Consider the following 9,526-nt stretch of genomic DNA (forward strand, 5'->3'; position numbering starts at 1 on the left):
CTCTCTCTCTCCTTTCTGGTCACCATGACTTGAGTAGGTATCTTCTGCCTTTTCTCCACGTTTTGCTCTGTTTTGCATCTTGCCTTTGAAATGACCAACTGTGGACCAAATCCACTAAAACTGTGATTCAAAATAAACTTCTCCTCCTTTAGGTTGCAAGTATTGGGTGTTTTCTTCTAGGGACAGGAAAGCTGAATAATACGGAAAATGCCTTCTGAGAATGGCGTCACTCTGTGACTACCTGACCATGTGGTTCAGAAGACTTTGGGACTTGTTTGTGTGAGGAATTTGGAAAAGTTTAGAAATGCATAACTAGTTTTACATCTCCCATGTGCAGCTGATTTTCCAATGATTCCTATGAGTTGTTGCATTTGAATCATTGTACAGGATCTGGGGCATAGAGACTCCCCTGTTTTCTGATTCCTGGCACCTGTGGTGATTAGGATAGTTGTAGATTTGCCAAACGTAGAAGTTCAGTATTGAAAATGATTGGGTTAAGGACTTAATGTTTAAAAAGGAGAGCTGATATATCCTTAAGCAGGGCCTCAGACCTGGGTCATAAAAGCATTTTAAAAAGAAAAGACTATACTTACTGTATGGCACTTCTAACATTTATGCTCTGGAATGAGACAATAAATTTTTGCTCTGGTAAGTGACTCAATTTGTGGTACAGTGTTATGGCAGATGTAAGAAGTACACACAGAAGCTAACATTTGCACTCATGGAAGCAACTATGTAGATACAGTGTAGTCTGGAAAAACATACATACAGAGAGAGAGAGAGAGAGAGAGAGAGAGAGAGAGAGAGAGAGAGAGAGAGAGAACACAAGAAGGGCAGAAAATGAAAAAAGGAACATTCACTTCTCTGTCTTTTTATACCTAAGTGAGATAATCTATTTGAAGACTCTTGAGGTCATCAGCTAACACTGCCATAAAATGTATTATAGGCTGAAAGGTTTAGACAACAGAAAATATTCTCATAGTTTTAGAGGCTAGAAATCTAAGGTCAAAGCATCAGCTGATTTCCCCTCCTCTCCCAAAGCCTCTCTCCCTGGCTTTCAGAGAGTTACTGTCTCACCGTGTGACCATACGGCCATTTCTGTGTGCCCTCGACACCCTGGTGTACTTTCTTCTTATGCAGCCACCATTCCTGTGGAATAGAATCACATTTTTATGTCCTCATTTAGATTTATTTTAGAGGCCATATTTCCAAATACAATTACTTTGGGAGTTAGGATTTCAACATATGAATATTAAGGAAAGATAATGTAGCCCATACCATCTAGCCAGTAGAAATCCTTTTGTGTCCAGTTAGCTATAATTTAATAATTTGTGTAATCCTAAACATTGGCAAGTGAAAAGATGACTCCACAATTAGTTTATTTCAAACAGCATTTGCTCCTTGGATAGGAGAGGGGAATAACTTGCTTGCATTCACGGGGGATATTTATTTCAACAAAATTGGTGCTCTATTTGCAAGGAAGAAGACAGCATGGCCTTCTAGTGACTATGAGCTAGAAACTCATAATCTTGAAACTCATATTTCTACTTTTCTCTAGTTCTTGTAGTTCTGCTTGCCATGCTTCCCACTTCTGGTCACAATCACTTTTTCTTTTCAGTTAACCACACTCTATCTTTGATGCTTTTTTTTTTTTTTTTTTTTTTTTGGTTTTTCTCCGGTACCAGGAACCGAACTCACGACCTTGCGCTTGCCAGGCAGGCACTTTTGCCACTGAGCTAAATCCCCAGCCCCCTATCTTTGATGCTTTGATAGTAGTTTTTCTTCAGTAGGAATTATGTTCTCTAAATTCTTATATGGCTCACTTATACCTAACTTTTATGTCTCACCTTAAGTTACACAGCCTTTGGAAAACTTGATTTTTCATGTGTTGCTTTTATAGACCTCCACTTTTTAAAATGTTATTATACTTATATTATTTAAAGAGTTCTCTACCATATGAGACCTAAATATCAACAACAAGAGTACACTCAGCCCTCCAAATTTGTGGGAGTTACGTTCCTAGAGCACTTCAAATTGTGAAAAACCAAGAATTTCAGACATGGTCAGGAAAACGTGTATTTTTATAGTTTAAACCCTAAGCATACTATATTGCCCACAGTTACATAATTTAATTTAATAAATACTACATCTAAAAAAGCCTTAGAAGATGCAGGGCATTTTGGTGGCATCTTGGGAATTTTAGGAGATTGAGAAGAATGGTGCTTGCTTTGGTAGCACATATACTAAAATTGGAGAAGAATGAACCAACAACACTGGAGATAGCTACCTGTGGTACAGCAACCTATTATGATGTGGGAATACTGGTTATCTGCTGGAGACGTGTTACAGGGCAACAGCCAATCAGCAACAAGGAGAACTGAATAATGCTCTCAGATTGTCTACTTGTAAATCTCCTGCCAAAAAAACAGTGCAGGAAGATGTTTGTGGTTTCCTGAAAATTGCAGGGTTTCCCCTAACACTTTTTAAATTGTAACAAAAATTCCACAAACAACTGAGGCCAAAATCTGTGAGCCAGGATTTGGCGAGGGTATACTGTGTACTTATCTGTCTCATCAAGTCTTTCAGTATAGAGTGTAACATTCAGTAAATATTGGCTTGTTGATTTTATGCATAATCATGAGGAAAGGGAATATGAAGAGATAATTCTGATACTGAGATTATTTAAAAATAGTCCCATCCATTAACTGAATTATGGAAGAAAACAAACAAAAATATTGGTAGATATTATAAAGTATCACTTTCAGTAAATTAATCCTAATTAGGCACAGATACATTTTAATCAATTGAATGTATATAACAAACAAAGGCATATCTGTCAATACTCTAAAGCAGGTGAACCTTTCAGAGACAAGTGCCCAAATTGTAACCCAAAACACACTTATTTATTGTAAAGTACCAACACTGCAATTAAACCTGAATTCTGAGGTTTTAGTTTAGAAAAACTCATGCTTTAAAACTCATGCTTTAAAATCTTTTGCCTTAAAAGAAAAACAAATAACACCCATGCCACTGGTTTGCCACCACTACTCTAAAGCTATATTATATTTAAATTCAGTAAATAATGACAAGTTTTATCAAACTGGTCATTTAATTCAAGTAGTTAAATTAATAAGTATACTGAATTTGTTACTTTCTTTTTTCTGTACATTTTATATTTTTATATTACTAAAAAATCATGCCAGTGATAGCATATCTTCTATGAGTTCTGTCTTTTAAATTAGAGTTGAATTCTCTGACATTTAAATTAGACTACTTTTTAAATATAAGATTACAATCTGTAATGTGATATATACTAGTGAATCTATGAAAATAAGAGGCATTTCAGAAAAGGCTAGCTTTCCTTATGTTTAACCAGATTTCGCTGTTCAAAATGTTAGGCTGTGAATATACCATCAATATAATAATAATAATAAAGTATATAGACTAATATACTAATGCTGAAATACTTTTTATCTTATTAGGAAAGTAGCTTCCACATATATTCAGCATCCTATACTAATCTCTAATAAAATATTTTCTTGGCTAAAACTTTACTTTTCAACTACTTGACAGAAAGAAAAGTTTGTTCTTTGCTTTTCTCGGTTGTAAAAGTTCCAGGAAGGCTGTTTTTCAGTGCTTTCCTCACCAAGGGCTTACAAGACTTTTTCCTTATGGGGACCTCAAAGACTATATATCAGCTAAGGTTTCAAGCCAGATTTTATGACTCCCATGATCTTTAACTCCTATCACAGTAGCTTAAAATGTTGAAAGAAAGCGAGATGAAGCTGAGGAGGCAGATGGTACATGAGGAGAAAAGAGCACAGGAGCAGAGCTATTGCAAGACCGTAAATGGCTCTGAAAAAAATGGATGTGGTGCCACATGAACTTTCTGCCTTAATTCTCAAATGTGAGGAAAAAGGCAGAGCTACTGGGCTGCACTGGCTTTAAACCTATAAACAGCGTATTTTTCTGAATGTGTCTTACACATTAATGACTACATTTTAAGTAACTCGCTATCCACATACAATTTTAGTGACAATTCTGGCCACAATCAAAACCAGGAAGGGATAAAAACATTTTGTATTTGGATCTTGTGGGTTTTCTGGTAGTTGGAAAATAGTCACTTAAAAGTTGCATAAGTGTTTCTGCTTCTAAAAGAAGAAAAGTGGGGGCTGGGGATTTAGCTCAGCGGCAAAGAGCCTGCCTGGCAAGCACAAGGTCGTGAGTTCGGTTCCCGGTACCGGAGAAAAACCAAAAAAAAAAAAAAAAAAAAAAAGTGCTGGTAGCAGATTTTCTTTAAGAAATCCTTAAGCAAGGCTAATCTCCCATGTATTTTTTGAGAAATGTTCAGAGGTTCCAAATGAGTATGCTAAATATTCCCGTACTGATGAAAGCCAGATTCATCAGTGTTAGAAATGTCTTCAGCCCTTGTATAATGAGTTACTCCTCTCAAGGATGATTGTGTTGTCTGGAGGATTTGCATCTGTTTGTCTAAAGAAACTGAGAACAGGAACTGGCTGCAGAGCTGAAGGGGCAGATTATTCCCTTGATGGTGATGTAGAGGTTCGAAGAGAATCTGTGACAGTAGTGCACACAAGTGCACTGGAAGAGAACTCAACATATGCATAAGCCAGATTTAGGAAATGAACTGACCATTATAACCATTACCTTGTGCAACCTATGGAGGTCCAGCTCATTTTGTAATAAAGTCATATAAGAAGAGAGCAATCACCAAGAAGGAACTTGTGTAAGGTGACAAAATATTCTCCAACTTTTGGAGCCACAGCATTGTGCTCAACTGACCACACTGATAGGAAGCTAGTAAGACTGATTAGGGACAAGTCAGAAATCCCTATGACATCTCCAAAGGTTTCTGGAGACTAGCAGTGAAATTGGATCTGCATGTTATTTGATGTAATCTTTGCCTATTTATGTTTAGCAAATGATATATTTGGGGATAAGTTGAGTTTCTTTCTTTCTCTTGATTTTTCTATAGTAAGCTGTATCATTATAGGGATGGTGTGTGTGTGTGTGTGTGTGTGTGTGTGTGTGTGTGTAAGAGAGAGACAGAGACAGAGACAGAGTAACAGAAAAGAGAGAGAGATAAATTAGAGTGGCTCTATAAGGACACAACTTATTATAGAAAAATCAAATTTCAGGGCTGAAATAGAACTTGAAAGACAAAGAGTCCAATCAGTGCTCTGACGTTTGATTAAACCCCTTCAACAATGGCTTAATCAAGGGGCTGCCATCACCCACATTGCCAGGGTTCTCATTTACTTCCTGAGAAAATATACCCAATTCACTGATGACCCTGAATACTATACTTGACCCCACATCTACCCTCTTAACTATCAGCTTATTTGTCCAATGATCCAAGATCGTGCAGAGTTATTGTTTGAGGTTATTGAAATGATCTGTCACGACCCATTCTCTTTAGTAAGCTCTCTGTTTCTCAGTTTTCCAAACTATTCTTGTTGTACAGGGTAGTATCTCCATACCTTTCTTTATACCATTGCACTTCTACTTCTCTGTTGAATTCCACCTTTTGAATGTGAAGTCTAGCAGGATAATAAAACCATGTTCCAGAGAAAGCGAACTAATTACATCATGGCTTCTGTAATCATATTTTGAGTAAAAGAATGTAATGTGGTACTAAGATACATAGAAACATTTGTAATAAGCAATGGAAAGGACTCAGATTCTGTTCTTTTGTATCTGTCAGATTTTAATTATATACAAAGCAATGTACCACAATGTCTTATCTGTATTTACTACCACTTCTTTATGTTTCATATTATCATCTCAGTTTTAAAGATGAGAAAATAAAGGCTGAGTAAAGTCAAGTAGCTTTTTCACATTTGTATGGTTAGAGCACAAGCCAAAATTCAAACACTGATTTTCTTCTCTCCATGCCAGTAGTGTTTATACAAAACTATGGGAGAGTGGATAAATCATGTGAAATTCAGTCACTAGTCTCAGTAGGTATTGCTGTTCTTCATTTCACTTATGCAGAGGCTCAGTTTGTAATCATCTGTATGCTTTAGACAATGCCTGATTTATTTGTACTAGCCTCACATAACTTGGCGTGAGTACCTGTAGTTTTATGTTAGTGACATTATACTTTGTAATTGAGTTGAAGTTATGTTTTAGAACCCTGCAGAATTACATAGCTTGCTAAATGAGTTTAAGAGGCTCTTTCAAGCTCTTAAAGGTCTCATTGCCAATGGGAATAATTTGAGTCTTAGTTTATAGTTCTTTCTCAGAAATGGAACTACTAGCACTAGCAACCTTATGTTTAAAATCCACAAACTTGGCTGGGCGTGGTGGCACATGCCTGTAATCCCAGTGCTCAGGAGGCTGAGGCATGTTCATTGTGAGTTCAAGACCAGCCTGGGCTACAAAATGAGCTCTAGGGGCTGGGGATTTAGCTCAGCGGCACAGCGCCTGCCTGGCAAGTGCAAGGTTGTGAGTTTGATTCCTGGTACTGGAAAAAAAAACAACAGAAAAAAAGAAAAACAAAAATGAGCTCAAGTCTAGCCTGAATTGCATAGCAAGACCCTATCTTGAAAAAGACAAAAATAAATAAATAAAGTCCACAAACTTAAGAGTGGTGGCATCAACAGTGTATGGCCTCTTTCTTATTCAGAACATTTATGTCACAGTCTTTAGAAATAGTGGGTCTGATGTGGGAGGACTTTGCATGGAAAATGACTTAGATTTCATGTAGAATGCAGCATGAGCCAGATGTAGTCTTTATATTAACCTAGGGCAAGAATTGGGCTGGGGATATAGCTCAGTGGAACAACACCTGCCTGCCAAGTGTGAGGTCCTGAGATTGTTTCCCTGTACCCATTTCCACTCCCAAAGACACAAGAATTAGGCTGTAGCAGAACTCATCACAGTGCCAGTACGATGTTAGAAATTCATTGCAATTTTTTGACAATAATCAAAATTGTGTGTAATGTTTTTGGTTCATTTAGGGACTTTGATTGATTAAAGAGCCAGGTGAATGGCCATCTTGAACACTCTACAGAACACTTTAGAGAAAGTATGATTTAGACCTCATCTAGTTTAGCCTACTTACCTCTGCTCCTCATTTTTTTTTTTTTTTTTTTTTTTTTTTTTTTTGAGACAGGGTCTTGCTATGCAGTTCAGACTGCCTTGAGCTCACTTTGTAGCCCAGGCTGGCCTCGAACTCACAAGGATCCTCCTGCCTCAGCTTCCCAAGTGTTGAGATTACAGGTGTATGTGCGCCTCATTTTAAACATATGTACATTATAAATATTTTCCCCTGTACATTTCCTTTACTGTAATGGTTCTTTCCATTGCTTTACAGTAGCTTTTTTACTCAATGTAATTTAATTGGAGTATTTTTGCTTTTTTTCTATGCTTTTGTATCTTGTTAAAAAAATACTTGCCCAGACCAATATCCTGAAAGATTTCCCATTTCCTTCTATTACTTTTATTATTTCAGATCCTACACTTGTCTTTTATCTATTTTGAGATAATTTTTACAACTGATGAGAGATCTAATTTTATCCTTCTGCATGTGGATATCAAATTTTCCCAATCACATCTATTATAAAAACCTTCCTTTCTCTACTCCAAGCTCTTACTGCCTTTGTTGAAAACTAGTAGGCTACTGATGCCTAGCTCTGTCTCTGAGTGTTCTGTTCTCATCCTTTTGCCTATGAGTGTGCATTTCTGACAAACCTATATTGTTTTGGTTACTCTATTATTGTAGTGTATTTTGAAAGGCCTCCAGATATTTTTCTTCAAGATGATTTTTTTCTCTTTGAGTTTTTTTGGTTAAATAATTTTGGGGGTTATCTTTTGAAATGTGGACAGAGAACCACTGGTATTTTGGTAGAGATGGCACTGAATGCATTTATTGCCTTGGGTAGTACAGACATTTTAATAATATATGCCTTCCCACTCCACAAATGTGCAATGTCTTTTGATTATTTTTGTTCTCACTTCTACCTCCTCAATTTTCATAATTTTTATTGTAAAGATCTCATATCTATTTGATTATATTTAGTACTACTCATTTTGTAGCTATTAGAAATCAGATTTCTTTCTTGATTTTGATTTATTTTTGATGGATTTTCTCATGTTTTCTATACATCAGATCATGTCATCTAAAAACAATAACAATTTGCCTTTCTTCAATTTTTCCAAATGATATATCTGACAAAATGCTGCTATTCAAGATGCATAAAAATGCTGAAACACATAGAAAAAAACTGATTTAAAAGTGGGCAACCAGATCCTCTGGCCCTGGCCCCTGCTGTCACAATGGGAGGGGCCTTGGACTTGGGAAGCCTTGGTGAACTGTCTAGGAGCTCCTATCCTCCATCCCTGGCCCCTGATGCTAATGCCAGAAGGGGCCTTGGAATCAGCAAGCCTTGGTGAGCTGTCTGGGTGCCAGAGTCCTATGGCTCCCACCCTGCCACCACTGCAGAAAGGGGTCCTGGACTCAGGAGGTCTTGGTGAGCTATCTGAGAGCCCAGATCCCCTGGCCCTGAACCCTGCCATCATGTTGGAGAGGTTTCTTGGACCTGGAAGCCTTGGTTAGCTGTCTGAGAGCCCAGGACTCTTGTTTCCTCCTCCTACTGCTGTCTCAGGAATGAACCTGAATCCCCAGAAACCTAGGGAGACTTGAAAATGACAAAAAGAAGAAGCAAAATGCAATCTCAAACAAACACCCAACCCAGAACAAGTCTAGGAAATATCAACATGGAAGAATATGGAAGTCACACACCTGAAATCTTTGACATGATAGTAACTAAAGTAAAAAACTGACTACAACAGGCTATAGAGGAAATCAGATAAGAAACAATTGCTCAAATAAAAAAAAAATGACAACCATAATGAAAGAATTGCTTGGCATATCAAAAGAAGACATAGCTTAAAAAAATAGAGAATCACAGAAAAATGATGGGAACCTTGAAAGAACAGTATAGGAAAGAACTAGAATGCAAGAAGCAGATTCAAAGATACATTCAGGAAATTAAAAATTCCATTGAAAGCTGGAAGAACAGCTTGAATGAAACATAAGATAGACTCTCAGACCTTGAAGACAGCATTGCAGCTACTAATTATGAAAGAAAAGATCTCTTTAAAATAACAAAGGAATAGCAAATAACATTTCAACAGCTGCAAGATGAGGCAAAGAAAAACAATATAAGGCTGATAGGTGCCAACAAAAGAGCAGGAGGCAACATAAATGACAAAAAGACTATTTGCAGCAGTAACAGCAGAAAATTTCCCAAGCATGTGACAAGAACCTTGTATACACATAAGTGGGGGATATAGAACCCCAATTAGCCATAACCAAAGTAAATCTACACCTAGACACATAATAATCAAGAGCCCCGAGATTCAGCAAAAGAACAATATATTAAAAGCTATTAGAGAAAAGAAACAAATCACTTATGAAGCAAAGCCCATCAAAATCATGGTGAACTTCTCAATGCAAACCATCAAGTTAAGAAAAGCTTGGAGTGAAGTATTTCAGGTA

This window comes from Chinchilla lanigera, unplaced genomic scaffold, assembly GCF_000276665.1.
Source record: "Chinchilla lanigera isolate Chin_1 unplaced genomic scaffold, ChiLan1.0 scaffold00042, whole genome shotgun sequence".
In the NCBI taxonomy this organism is placed as follows: Eukaryota; Metazoa; Chordata; class Mammalia; order Rodentia; family Chinchillidae; genus Chinchilla; species Chinchilla lanigera.